We start from the raw sequence: 12,221 nt of genomic DNA, 5'->3' as shown, positions 1-12,221 counted from the left end.
GCCGGGCTGGGGGCGCCGCCCGGCCCCCGACCCTCCTCGGCGGCACCGCGGAGCTGACTCAGCGTTTCTGCCCCTTCCCCGCCCTCACCGGGACCGGGACGAGCCGCCGCCCCACAGCACCCCCGGGGGTTGGGGGGGGTCCGTCCGTCCCCGGGACCGCGCTGCCCTGCGCCCCCCGAGGGCTTCGGCCGGGTCCCGGCCCCGGGGGCTCGGCTCCGGAGCCCCAAGGCTTCAGCTCCGTGGGCTTGCAGACCTCGGCCATGCTGGGCCTGTCTGCTACATGGACGTCCACATTTCAGCTGATGCAGAAAAGTGGGGTCCTATGTCTTAAACAACTTCGGTGAAAAAAAAAAAAAACCATTTTTTTTTTTATTTTTTTATTTTTTTTTACAGGACAGGTTTCCATCTATTAATTCATACCAGGTGACATGGCGTAAGAAAGCAAAGCAAAGAGCAGGGTAGTTTCTTTCCTTGCCCAGAGCACACAAAGCTTCTTCTCGCACCACACAAAAGCAGGACCGACCTGTACCCAGGCGTGCTCTCACCCAGTGCTTCCCAAAAGTCTCAGCAGGGAAATACATTAAAATAAAGCAGCCACAATGTGACACACGGGTAGCGAACAGAGCCATTCGCTGTTCTTCCCCATAACTATAAAACCTTTTTTTCCTAAACGTGTAAATCTACTCATCCTCTATGGAGTGTATTCTTAAAATCAGGTATGATCAGAAGAGTTCATGGTACACACTATAGAACCATATACAATTTCCTTTAGAATATTTGAACTAGTTCTCACCCACCAAAACACCAGTTTGTTCAGAGAAAAAAAAAAAAGAAAAAAGCATTCTCTTAAAAATCCATTCTACATGTTGCCTGATTTATGCACACAGCTTAGTTTTTTCCCTTAAAAAGTCAAGAGATACCAAGTCAATGGCTGAGAAAGCCCCTGCAACAGCCCCCTTATCTAATACGAGAACCTACCAGAATCGTTGGTGTTCAGCAGAACAAAATTGCTGTTGTGGATCGTGCAGATAGAATCAACATCTCCCCCTTTCTGCTTAGTCTCGCTCATTTTCAGATCAGCCTGTTTTCCTATAGGTATGTGAGTGTGTGTCACAGCAGGAGCACATTGTCCTAAAGCCACTTACCCGACCAACAGTTTTCTTAATCTTTCATTATTTGTTCCTCACCTCCGGGGTTTGTTTTACAGGAGAGCAGCAAAAGTTAGAAGGGAGTGAAAATCAGTTGTGTGGTCACCTGGTTCAGGGAGGTGGAAACAAAACCCACCGAAAGTGATGGTTAACCCTCGGCTTTGCCAGGCCAGAGCCGATGGGGAGCTGCACGCTGAAGGGCAGAGTGCTCTGGTCCTTGCTGGAGGAGCAGTATCTAATGCTCTCTGGCCTCCAGGCAGCCTTTGAGACCAGAGACACAGAGCACTTGAGGCGCCCAGAAGCTCCAGAGAGGAGCTGCAGGTCTAAGCTTTTGGTAGGGTCTAACTGCATCTCTGTAGAAGAACTTCCCCGTAGCCACCTAATGCTCCTGAATCACCCATCAGCCAGCATCCACAACAGGGATCCCCAGCCTTTCCTGACTGTCATCCTTCAGTGCTCACCTCTCTGGTGGAAGAAGAGCTGGGCACCATCTCCATTCCCCACCACATCTGCCTTTTTCCCTGCCTTCAGCTTCTCCCTTCCAGGCACTGCTGATCCCTGAGGCCAGCCCAGCTGCTGCAGGACCATCTTGGGCTAGTTCTCCTTCATCCACGGACCCTGGGCACAGGCACAGAGGTCTCCTGGGTTTTGGCAGGGCAAGGGCAGCTGCAGGGCTCAGTGGCAGAGGAAGGGCCAGCCGTGGGGCTCAGTGGCACAGGAAGCAGCCAGTGCAGCAGGAGGAGGGATCAGGGGTCTGCCAGGGAGTTTCTCAAGAAGGGAAACGCAACATAATTCAAGGTCTGTGCCATATCATTTCTCTTTTCACTGCTCATGGACCACAAAATGCTTTCTTTGCAAGCAGCTAGAACACAGCCTCCTTCCTCCTATGTAAAACTGGTCTTTGGTCCTTTTGCTTGGCATGGCACTGCCTGCTCCATGCCCAGCAGTTCTGGGGGCACAGCTACTGCAAACACTGGGGCTGAGTGACACCCCTCCTCAGTGCCCATCCACTGGTCATTTTCTGAAGGCAGATTTCTTCCTTTCCACTGGAACTCTCCAGTTAGGTCTATACAGTGAAATACTTGGCATGGCACTGCCTGCTCCATGCCCAGCAGTTCTGGGGGCACAGCTACTGCAAACACTGGGGCTGAGTGACACCCCTCCTCAGTGCCCACCCACTGGTCATTTTCTGAAGGCAGATTTCTTCCTTTCCACTGGAACTCTCCAGCTACGTCTATACAGTGAAATAACATGTGCTGGGGACTGCTTTCTGGTTTTAAGGTGGAGCAGGGCAGCACGGCTGGTGTGTGCACGCCTAACTTCTCCCCTCTCTGAACCACCATGTCTCTGCAAACTTGTGGGGCAGGTAGCTGGGGGGCAGGTAGCCATGGGCCAGCATCCCAGCCCTGTTTAATCCCTAGTACGGGCACAGCTTCTATCTCCTTTCCCTTTGCATTTATTTCTTTATTCGCTTTTGGTTTCTTTCCTGGAGTAAATATAGCCTAGGGACTTTAACAGAGATCTCCGACATCTCCGCTCTCACCCAGAGACCAGTCGGTTCCCTTTTGGCCTTTCCTGATGCTCTGTGCCCTGCCTGGACAGGAGGAGTCACGATGAATGACAGGTCTGGCTCTGGCATGTGTCGGCCCGTGTTTCTCTATCTTCTGCGGGCGTGTAGAGCAGTTATTGTCCAGACCTTTGCCCCGAACACTGCGGCTGCCTCTTGCTGTATCGAAGTGTTTTTCAGGCACAGAGTCTGTTTCTCTTGACAGCCTTTCCAGTGAAGTGGAGGCACGTTTGGTTTAGATGATCCTCTCCCTAAGTCACCAAGTGTTGGCGCTGAGACAAGAATATTCAGGCTATTGACAGAGGTGTGCATACACACTTTTTGGAATGAAACCAAGGAAGCCAGAAAGATAATAATTAAAACAGTACTGGCATGTTATCTAGACCTATTTCCAGTGAGACATCTTTGAGGAAACTTCTACTAAGAGGTGCAAGCACAGACCTTCCGAATGGCAGGACAATCTTTTGCACTGCAGCTGGCATGTCATTGCTTTAAACTTCTTTGAAATCCGGATATGTTTCATAATGAGATTCAAAATGCAAAGTCTGTGGACGAGGCTTAATTTACCTACTTTTAAAAATTACTACTTATAATTGATGTAACTGGTGCTGATTCATTTGTAAAGAAGAGGTGAATCACATGTCCCTTCCAGTGTTGCTGAGTATAAGAAGTTCCACCTAAACGTGAGGAGGAACTTCTTTACTGTGAGAGTGGTAGAACCCTGGAATAGGCTGCCCAGGGAGGTGGTGGAGTCTCCTTCTCTGTAGACATTCAAAACCCGCCTGGACAAGTTCCTGTGCAACCTGCTCTGGGTGGACCTGCTTTGGCGGGGGGGGGTTGGAGTAGATGATCTCCAGAGGTCCCTTCCAGCCCCATATGATTCTATGATTCTGTGGTGAACAATTTTCCTGCCATCTTCTGCCTCATCCATGGTTTTCCTCTTCTGCTCCCTGCAGCCTTGACTCTGTTGGTCCCTGCAAGTGACCATGAGTGGGCATGGGAGGGCTGGTCCCCAGCATCTGAGATGAGGAACGGGGCCTCCTGCCCAGCCACAGGCTCCCCGTATCCGACCCAGGCCAGCTCTTCACAGGTTTGTGCAAGACGGCGACTGGGAGCACTGGCAGCTGCCTGGAGCCCTGTTTACACCAACACTCCTGCTGCTTTTATCAGCAGCGGAGCCGCACTGGGATATTTTTGGCATAAAAGCTAAGTGGAAACATATCATATAAGTGTTCTCAAAATGGGAAGCTCTCGAGAACATACCTTAGATCTGGATAAAGAATGTAGTGCTCTGACTTCACCTCAGCTGTATTTACCACCTATCTTCAGCTTTTTTCTCCTCTCTTTTGCCCAGTTGTGATAGGAAATCCCAGGGTGCTGTTAGAAATAAATGCATATGCCTAAGGAGCCAATACGTATCAGCCTAGCAAAATACTGAGGAGTGTAAAAGGAAGAAAACGACAAAAATAGCCATGTAAAAATAGTTTGCTTGCAGGCAGAAGTGATAAGGCCATAGGAAGAAACAACGAGAAAGGAATAAATTTTGCAAATTTAGCTGGGAGAAAACCTTTTCTTTACTTCCCAGGAGCTAACACACCCCAGAAAAATCTCCCTGGTAAGTAAAACGAACAGAACTGCTAAATGTTCACATCACAGAGGTGAGCTGGATCAGAAAAGACCTATTCATGGATAAAGACACACACCTATGCAATTTGAGAAAAAATACTAGTCACTGGAATAGACATTCAGTGTTGAATTTGATGATTATTTAGGTAACGGCCATACATTTGAATAACAAGTGTGTTATCCAGTGTGTAGCTGCACATTACTGCAGGACCCAGAGACCACCGTTGGACATCCCAGAGCCACCTCTAGTGGAGGTGTCCCTGCCCATGGCAGGGAGGTTGGAACTAGATGGTCTTTAAAGTCCCTTCCAACTCTAACCATTCTATGATTCTATGATTTCGGGAGAGGCAGACCCAGCCTGGCGTATATTCTCTCCTCACCAGTTCCTCACTTCCCCTGCTTTTCCCAGGAGGTGTTGGACAAGTATTTTAAGCTTCAGTAGTCCAACTGTCATCACCTGCCCAAGGGCAGGTCTTCACAGGGACATGGGACAGGGCAAAAGACTGCAAAGGTCCATCCCATTGGGAGTCTGGCTGAAGAGACGCACAGCATGGCCTGGCCACAGCCCAGATGATGCTGTCTCAGCCCTTTGAGAGCTCCAGTTGCTGGACAGGCTCTGACCTGTCCATATCAAAATATTGGTGTTTCCAGGAGGCAAAGTTTTGGTGTTCAAGCTTAAAAGACACAGTGGCTGAAATTTTTTTCTTCAGTGAGGAAAAATATAATTTGGCTTTATAAACAAACAAACAAACAAAAAAGTGTGCTATATGACTTTTCAGAGAAGGAAGAAGCTCAAAGGTCTCCATTTCATCATTCCCCTGTAGGGCCGGGTGGTCTGCTCTCCTGCTGAGGAGGGGAAGGCTACACCCAGGCTGTAGTTTAGTTTCATTTTATTAGTTTTATAGTCATGCATTGTATGTAAAATAAATAACAAGAGCAAATAACATGTTGTGCAGGTGCAAGGACAGTAGACTGCCAGGGTGGACCCCAGTTTACCAGCAACCTTAGTGACAGTGGCAAAGGTGGAGGAATGTGACCTCCGCTGCAGTGTTTTATCTGCTGCACAGATAAACGCATCTCACCCAAAAAGCCTTTCAGGCAGTGCTCTGAGGAAATTCCTCATCAAGGAAGGAATGCCCAGAGGAGAGAGATAAAGAGGCACAGGAGGTCCCTGTAATGCCATTACCCCATTGTCCCAGCAGCAGGTGAGGGAGGCTGCTTTGTCTTCAGGAGGAAATCCCTGTGACTTGGGACTGAGAGCACACACCTTTTAGAAATGCCTTGGCACTGCTGATGTTATTAAGAATGGCAGCATTCAGAGACAGCAGGTGCTAAAACACCACCCTGAATATTAATTTTGAATCTAGAGTGGGCTCAGAGAATAATCTGTGTTGGAGGGAACCTCCAGAGGTCATCTAGTCCAAACTGTTTCTCAGAGCAGGGCAAGCTTAACCTTAGATGAGGTTGCTCAAGGCTTTGCTCAAATGAATTCTTGCTCCTCCTCGCCTATTGCCAGCAGCTGTAGTGCTGTGTAGTGTGTGCATGTCAGCGTGTGCACGTGTAGTGTGTGCACGTCAGTAGTACGTGAAGAAAACACCTTCCCTCTGTTACTAGCAGCGATACGCTTCCAGCCTCTGCTGCTGAGGGACCCCATCCTCCACAAGTTCAGGTGTCCCCTGAGATGCCCACCCTTTGCCAGTTGCCCTGGCAAGTCTGTGTATCCCCATCTCCCCTCCCGAAGGCTTGGTGCCATGAGTGGTGCCATCTCTCTGAGGGGAGACCACCGATGCTGCCCCAACAGGCACTGGGCTCTGCCCACCATCTGGACAGCTGTGTCTCCTCTCAGGAGCCCCATCCCATAAATAAGAAGTGGGATGTGAAGCTGCTCTATGCACCCATCCTACCCCCCACACCACCTGCCCCCCTGGCAGTTTCTCATCACGTTTTGTGGCTCCTGGCCCAGCCGGGAGACATTTGCAGTGTGGAAGCTGCAGAGGCTGTGTAATCCTTCCTCTCGTGATGCACGCCCCGAGCAGGGTCAGTCAGTCTGGGAAACATCTATAACTGCATATAGGAAATGGCAAAATGTTTTCTGGATCACAACACCAGCAAACAGAGCAGGAAAACAAAATTAAAAGAAAATACAGGGACCATCAGGACCTTGTCTTACTACTGTCTCATTCTTGCTCTGGCCTGAGCAAGCACCGTCCTGCTCTGCTGGAGCCCACCCGGAATGATGCTGCAAGGATAATTTCCTTGGCCCATTACCTTGACCTGTCTCTTCACAGCATTCCTCTGGCTCTCCATCAAGCAAGATTTACTTGTCTTTTTCTTCCTCCTCTAACCCCACTATATTTATAATCTGTCTTTCAGTATTGATGATGGCCACGGCTACTCACCTCCTTCATTTGCTTTCGAGATTTTCAGACAGGGACCTCTATGCTTTGCCTTATGCTGCTCCTGATGCCTGGAGGCAATGTCCTCCAAAACCTTCATTAAATCATGCCTTTGATGTGTTGTCTACAGAAAATGGGACAGCGGTGCGGTAGCGGTGTGGCTGACCCATGATTACTGGTTACTCAGCAACATTATTCCCTTATTTCCCTGTGTCCCCCCATCAGCCCATCTGTATCTATTGCAAACACATCGGGCTTCACCCCTGAGAGTCACCCCTTTGCCCTGATCCCCCCCTGCACGGTTTCCATCAGCCCCAGGGAGGGTTGGGGCGCAGAGGGGTCCCGTGTCCCCGTCAGCAGCCGAGTTTCACCCGGGGACACAGAGCCATGGGGTGGTCCCGGGTGGGCGATGCCTCCTCCCTTTCCTGGACCGGTGCACGTGGTCCCTGAATTGGGGGAAGCTGTGGGATCTGCCGTTTCCGTTGCTTTGTAATGGGATTGTAAATCCTCCGATGCAAGGAAAGCGCTTTTGTTCTGCCCGAACATGGAGGGGTCTGGCTATGACTCGCCGTGCCCGTTTCTGCAGCAATACAAACAATAAATAGGCCTTACCCATCCATAATTTATCATTTTTGTCATGAGCAATCAATAGGAATTTTAGGCTGGTGGCTTGACTGACAAAGTACAAAGCAGCACCCCAACTTTTAACCAGAAGCTTTTAACCTTCTGTCAGCGTGATCAAAAATAAGCTCACTTCCAGAAAAATAACCAGAAGAAAGATAGCCGGAAAGATAACCATCATCTTTCAGGCTCCTAAATAATTCCCGAACTGGGACTCGAGCTCAAAGCATTTTTAGCCCCTTTGTTGTCAAGGCGCATGAAAAAGATTACTGATGCAGGAAGGAAGCGAGAAGTCGAGCGAGTGTGGATCATTTCTGTAGTCCGGGTTTCGTCTTAGTCATTGTAGAAGAGGGCACTAATGCACCTGAAACACAGGCTGAAACCATCAGAGACAGCAGGAACCATCTCCAGCTTTGGTGTGGGTCTGTGTGTTAGTCTTGGAAAACAAAAATTACAGAACCTCTGGGGTGGAGGCAGGAGTCTTTCCGTAAAGCGCCATGTACAGATATAAAATTTGTATCAGCTTTTGCAGTTTTAACACACAACAAGGTAAAATGCTTTCCTCGGTGGGTCTCCACCTTTAAGAGTGTATAACAATAGCAGCACGTAGTCGGTCAGTCCAGTAAAGCTCTGCACCTCCCTTCTAACAGCAGGGACAATGACACAGCGGGTCTCATCTCTATGGCCAGCCAGGCTGCCACTGCACTTGAAGTGATCCTTGATAAGATTTCGAGTGAAAGAAGGAGAGAAAGACAGAAAGAAAGAATGCAAAGAAGCCTCCCCCACTTCAAATTCTCAGGCTGACCTGTCAGCTTCTATGTTACTACATTTGGACTTGAATTTCCGACCAAGGTCAGAGTAGATTAGAAGCTGCTTTCATATCTGACAGAAATACTACTCCCCGGTGAGCAGGGGGGTGTAGCTCCACTGTCTTTAAGTGGAAAGAAAAGTTTGGTCTTCTCCAACCAGCAGTGTGGAGTGTACAGGGGCCTCCCAGTATTAACTCCGACGGGCACCAGCGGGTCATCTTCTCTCCATAATCCACATCCTCCCCCTCTCTCTTTGGATCTGAGCAGCAGACTCGACAAACACGGCTGAAAATACAAGAAAAACATAGAGAGATTTGCAAGGTCATATGATCATCTCATGATCACCAGCATTCATTTCTTTTTATGCTGTTTGTGGGAAATGTATACATTTTTTTTGCTTCTAAATCACCCTAAAAACACAACAACAGAATTATGCACAGCCAGGCAAGGGCTTGATTTCGGGAGTGACCTCAGGACTCACATTTCCTCTTGCCTGAAGCTCAATTCACATTTGTAGGGAACTCACTCAGTGGGAGACATGTTTTTCTTAAATGTTCAACAGCTGCATGGAAGCAGGAAAAACAGAGGGGCAGGCGAAGGATAATAATAATAATAATAATACTGTATTCCCCCCTTGTCTTTTAAAACTCCAGCTCCCTCAAATAAAAAGTAAGAAAAGAAAATCTGAAAATCCCAATGTGATGAGAGCAAGGCCCATAGGATGAGTGGCATGCCAGGGGTCATAAAGGAGCCCAAACAAAGCCCAGTATCCATAGTCCAGCCGTGTTTACAAAAATGTCTAGCTCCACCAGAATTAGTAATTGGATGCCAGAATGCAGAACAGATAGAGAGGGTTTTTTTTCCAGTACAGATCTAAATAACACAGTCTTGAGGAAATGCAGTGTGAAAGCAAATAGGAGACAATTGTATTAAAAGTCTTTATTTTAGAGCAGACTGGCAAAGTAAGAGGATGTGCTGAGGAAGGAGTTTGGGGAAGATGTGCAGTACCAGAAAAGGAAGGAGCCTGTACTAGTCAGCAGGTGACCACAAAGCACTGAAGGTCAATGTTAACCAGAGTTTTCCATTTGGCCACTTGACATCCCATATGTCATTTTACATGTCACTGATTGAGCTTACCCCCCCTTTTTTCTCTGCCATAGTGATAGTCTGCAGCAGTGAGAGCAGCTACTCAGGAAAACTCAGAAGAAATGTTTCCCTGGTTTACCTTCCCTGTGTGGGGATGCCTCGCCCGGCTGGAAATCTGTGCATCTCACAAACAGGGAAGGGAGGGGAAATGAAGAAGGGGAAGCTAAAAAGAAAGCAAGGAGGAAAGAGAGGCAAAGAAAAAGCAAGGAGGCAAAGAGAAGCAGAGACATAGGAATGATGGTTAAGGACTCCAAATACAGAGAAAGCAAAGGGCAGGTAGGAGGGAGGCAAAGAAAATCAGGGGGAGCCCAGAGGTAGCAATGGGGATAAAGGAATGAGGGGAAAGGAAGCAGAAAGCAGAGCTTTTCAAAAATACATTGTTTGGTTTGAAAAAAAAAGGCAATATAATCACAAGAGGTTTAACCTCTGCTGGTGCTGATGTATCAACAAGTCCTTTCAGGCTGAAATCAGGAGTTGTTACCGCGCTTGTGTGCCTGTAGCCCTTCATCAGGCTGGTGGGCTGACTCCTCACTCAGCGCACGCCCATGTGTGGTGGTGGGAAGGGGATGGAGGTGGTGCTGACAGCAATCAGTTCCCTCTTTACCTGGCCTGGCTACAGCTACAAGACTAGGCAAGTTGAAGATACTCATCTTGTTAAAGGTGATAGATTTTCCAAAAATGCAATTAACATCTTCAAGATGTCCTTCCAAGGACCAACAAGATGTATCAGAGCATGCAGGGTTTAGCCTAGAAGGGGCTGAAGTCCCTCCAAACATGTAAACTCAGACTCAGAAGCACACGTGTGTCTGTCAGGCTGTGGAGAGGAGCATTGGCCGTGTTTCGCTGCCCCCTCTGTGGGAGCAGGTGCTGGCAAAAGCCAGACTGAGAGGCAGAGGAGGGCTTTGGTATTCAAATGGTTTGTAAATAACTTCCATCTGATGCTGCAGAGGTGGGTGACTCGGGAGCAGAGGTGTCTCAGAGAAGTGCTGGCATGGCAGCAGCCCTCTGAGGAAAGCAAGGCTTTGTACAAGCATGGATGCTACCCCATAGTTTATTTCTCATTGAATCAGAAGTTGTAAATCCCTGCTGCGTGTGTCAGTACGGGTTTGAGACTCATCCTGTGATAATGACGTACAAGAAGATCTTTCCAGCACAATAAGAACTCTCTGGCAAAGCTTAAAACCAGCTGTTTTGTATAATTCTCCTCCCGATTTTCAGACCTGTCCTCAGATTTAAGTGGTGTAATGCAGAAGCTCAGTAAATCCTTTGGCCACTGTACCTGGCAATCTGCAAACCACTGCATTAGGAGTACGTGCAGTTAGTGCAGCCACTACGTGATAACCCAAGTCGAGTGGACTTTACCAAAGTTTACTCTCAAAGTAGTCAGTACAGACCTAAATCTCCTCCTGGAAAAGCTGGTTGTGGGACAGAAGCCTTTCCAGAGGACTCTCAGCTTACGTTAGAGATGTTTTCTGTGCCTGGCAGGCGTTTCTCAGCACCAGCTCCTCACAAATAGGTGCAAGCCCACCAGTGGGGCAGTGGGTCTCCCCATGCCCATTCCCTGGTTGAGTATTGCTGCCGGGATGCTGAGGTGTTCTCCACTCGGGGGGCCCGGGAAGGTCCCTTCTCCACCAGCACAGGCCTGGGTTGGTCTTAGACAGAGGCCAGAAACTAGGCACCTCCTTTATTCATCAGTGGTCTCTTAGCGCTATATTGAAATAACTTCATTTTTGAGAAGGGCTGCTTTTTAAAAGCACATTACTCTTTTCAGGTCTGAGGGGCTAGGTACACCAGAAAGGCAGACTTGTGCTGTTGACTTGTGTGAGCCTCTCTGCAACCGCGTGCCCTACAGGCAGGGATCAACCTGTGTGACAAAAATTATAGGTTAAGGCCAACCTCTCTGTCGGCTTGTGATTCCGAGGTCAGAAGGGATGAGAGGAGAGGCACTGTCCTGCTGGGTCAGACTAAAGCCTGTTTAGCTCAGTGGTGTGACACGGATACTGTTCAATACCAGATTATTGCAGGGGAAAAGATGTCTTGATGAACAAGACATTGCTTTTGATTTCATAGGTTATGTTCTTGCTAAGCTCTGTTATGTAGTGGCTGACAGATTTCTTGAGGAGTAAAGTGTTGCTCTTACTTTTTATCTCCCTTACTGCATATTTTAAATCTGATTTCTAGAAACAATAAATATATTTGGAAACTACCCCAGATTGTGTTTTTGTGGTGTCAGGAAATAAACCTGGCAATGGAAAAAGTGTTAACATCTTCTACGGTTTTAACCACCCTCCAACTAATGTTATGATTTTGTCATTTTAATCTCTATTTCAGTGAGCACTAAATCTGATTAAACTACTTTGCACATTACTTTAATTTCAAATCCATCAGCCATTTACCCCAAAGCATGTAATAATGTGACTACTTGCCCATAGAAGTAATGTGAGACTGAGGCCGGGGTGTAAGCTGGCCAATTAGAAATTTTTTTTTCTGTCTAGACATCCACACTGCAGTATGGCACAGCTAGTCGGATTGCTCCTCTGTCCCAAGGGGCTTTTCACATGATTGTCTGATCCCTTTCAAACAAATGGGGTGTGTGCATCAATCCAAAAGGCAACGTAAAACTGCCCAGAGCCGTATTTCTGCAGGTTCCCTGCAAGGCACAGGCAGGAGACCCCTTCCCCTCTGAGGGTCAGAAATGCTGCAGGAGTTGATTGCCTTTACGTAGCTGCTGAGGGCTTCCCATCCATCAGAGACAATGATAGTTTTTCCAGGAGGGGATGGTGGTGCAGAGGCAGAAATTCCCTGCGAGTCGGGTGGTGCTGGGGAAAGGATTCCCCTCTCTTGTGCTGCTGTTCTCCAGCATGGGACTAAATAATGTGGCATTGGTGGCATTTACATTGTCCTTGTG

This window comes from Calidris pugnax, unplaced genomic scaffold (assembly GCF_001431845.1).
Source record: "Calidris pugnax isolate Ruff unplaced genomic scaffold, ASM143184v1 scaffold24, whole genome shotgun sequence".
Taxonomy (NCBI): Eukaryota; Metazoa; Chordata; class Aves; order Charadriiformes; family Scolopacidae; genus Calidris; species Calidris pugnax.
The sequence above is the reverse complement of the archived record's forward strand: the minus strand, read 5'-3'. Positions refer to the sequence as shown.